The 1,842-nt window shown below is 64.3% G+C and overlaps 1 pseudogene; it reads left to right on the top strand.

The window, feature by feature from the left end:
• The first annotated feature begins 4 nt into the window (after positions 1–4).
• Positions 5–1,815, top strand: LOC108521531 (leukocyte immunoglobulin-like receptor subfamily B member 2; annotated as a pseudogene).
• Positions 1,816–1,842: the final 27 nt, after the last annotated feature.

Raw genomic sequence — 1,842 nt, 5'->3', positions numbered from 1 at the left:
ACTCTCAGTGCAGCCGGGTCTTGTCGTGGCCCTTGGGGAGAGTCTGACCCTGCAGTGTGGCTCTGATGCCGGTTATGACAGATTTGCTCTGTACAAGGAGTGGGGACACGACTTCCTCCAGCGCCCTGGCCGGCAGCCCCATGCTGGGCTCTCCCAGGCCAACTTCACCCTGGGCGCTGTGAGCCGCTCCCACGGGGGCCAGTACAGATGCTACGGTGCACACAAGCTCTCCTCCGAGTGGTCGGCCCCAGTGACCCCTGGACATCCTGATCTCGGGTGAGGAGCCCTGAGGGTTCAGTCAGGGACCCAGGCTCTGCACAGGCCCTGCCGGGGGAGCCCAGGTGGTGATGGCTGGGATGAGGGATGGGGTCCCAAGGAAGGGAGAGACAGACAGAGACAGGGGATGGGCAGGGAGGGGGAGACTCAGAGAAAACAGAGACAGAGAGACTGAGGGCCCCAGAGAGAGGCCTGGGGAGGTGTCAGCTCAGAGCAAGGTGGGAGCCCCTCATCCATCCTTCTTCTCTCCAGGACAGATCCGTGCCAGACCCTCCCTCTCGGTGCAGCCGGGCCCCAAGGTGGCCTCAGGAGAGAACGTGACCCTGCTGTGTCAGTCACGGGGGCAGTTCCACACTTTCCTTCTGACCAAAGAGGGGGTAGCCCATCCCCCACTACATCTAAGATCAATGCAGGAATCTTATAAGTACCAGGCTGAATTCTCCATGAGTCCTGTGACCTCAGCCCACGCGGGGACCTACAGGTGCTACGGCTCACGCAGCTCTGACCCCTACCTGCTGTCTCACCCCAGTGACCCCCTGGAGCTCGTGATCTCAGGTGAGGGCCCTGACCCTGTCCTCTCTGACCCCAAAGACTCAGCTCAGATCCTGCCCCAGGAGAGCTCTGGGCTGGGATGGAGTGAGCGGGGGTCTGAGAGGGGCTCAGCCAGAGGGGGCTCACCCTCAGAGGGGAGGAGGACAACAGGGCCCTCCCAGGCATGCCCACCCTCAGTGGCATTGCCAGCATCATGAAGAGGAGAGGTGGGTGGAGGGAGGGGCCTGAGGAGGCCACAGGGCTCATGTAGAGAAATTTGGTTTGAGGGGGATTCTTCAGGGAAGCCCCGCTCCTTAGCCTCCTCTCTTTCTTTTACCCAGGACCCTCCGGGAGTCCCAGCCCCCCACCCACCGGTCCCACCCCCACACCTGGTGAGTCCCTGAGGCCTCTGGGCTCGGAGGGAACATGGCTTCCCCCGGGGCAGCCCTGAATCTCCCAGAGAAACCCTTTCCCCTCAAGGACTCAAGCTCGGGCTTCCATCTCGGGAGCTGGGCAGAGCCAGAGGAGGGGCCACAGGCTCCCAGGGGCTCTGAGGCTGGGCCAGTGAGGGGCCGGGGGTCGAGGCAGAGGGAGGTGATGGGGCCCAGCCTGGGGGAGGAGCAGCCGGGCTGACGTGGGGAGCAGGGCAGCCCCAGCCCTCACCTTCCCATCCTGACCCAGCAGGCCCTGAGGACCAGCCCCTCAACCCCACGGGGTCGGACCCCCAGAGTGGTGAGTGGGGGCTCTGAGAAGAAGGTGGGCGGCATCCAGGGGAGGCAGACGTGGCTTCTGTCCTAGGTTCAGCCTCCTCTGGAGGTGGCGACATGGACAGGCCCCTCCCCTGCCTGGGCCTCAGTTTCTCCAGGTGTAAAGGAAAGAGGCCTGCGGGTGGGAATGTTCCTTTCAGCTCTGACTCCCAGCTGTGGCCTCCTGGGAGAGGAGGCCTCCCAGGGAAGCCTCCCAGGACCCGATTCCGCAGGGGCCCGTCCTGTCCCACCTGCAGCAGTGACGGTGACCTGGGGCAGGGGAGGGGAG

This window comes from Rhinopithecus bieti, unplaced genomic scaffold, assembly GCF_001698545.2.
Source record: "Rhinopithecus bieti isolate Rb0 unplaced genomic scaffold, ASM169854v2 scaffold_62238, whole genome shotgun sequence".
Taxonomy (NCBI): Eukaryota; Metazoa; Chordata; class Mammalia; order Primates; family Cercopithecidae; genus Rhinopithecus; species Rhinopithecus bieti.
The sequence above is the reverse complement of the archived record's forward strand: the minus strand, read 5'-3'. Positions and strand labels throughout refer to the sequence as shown.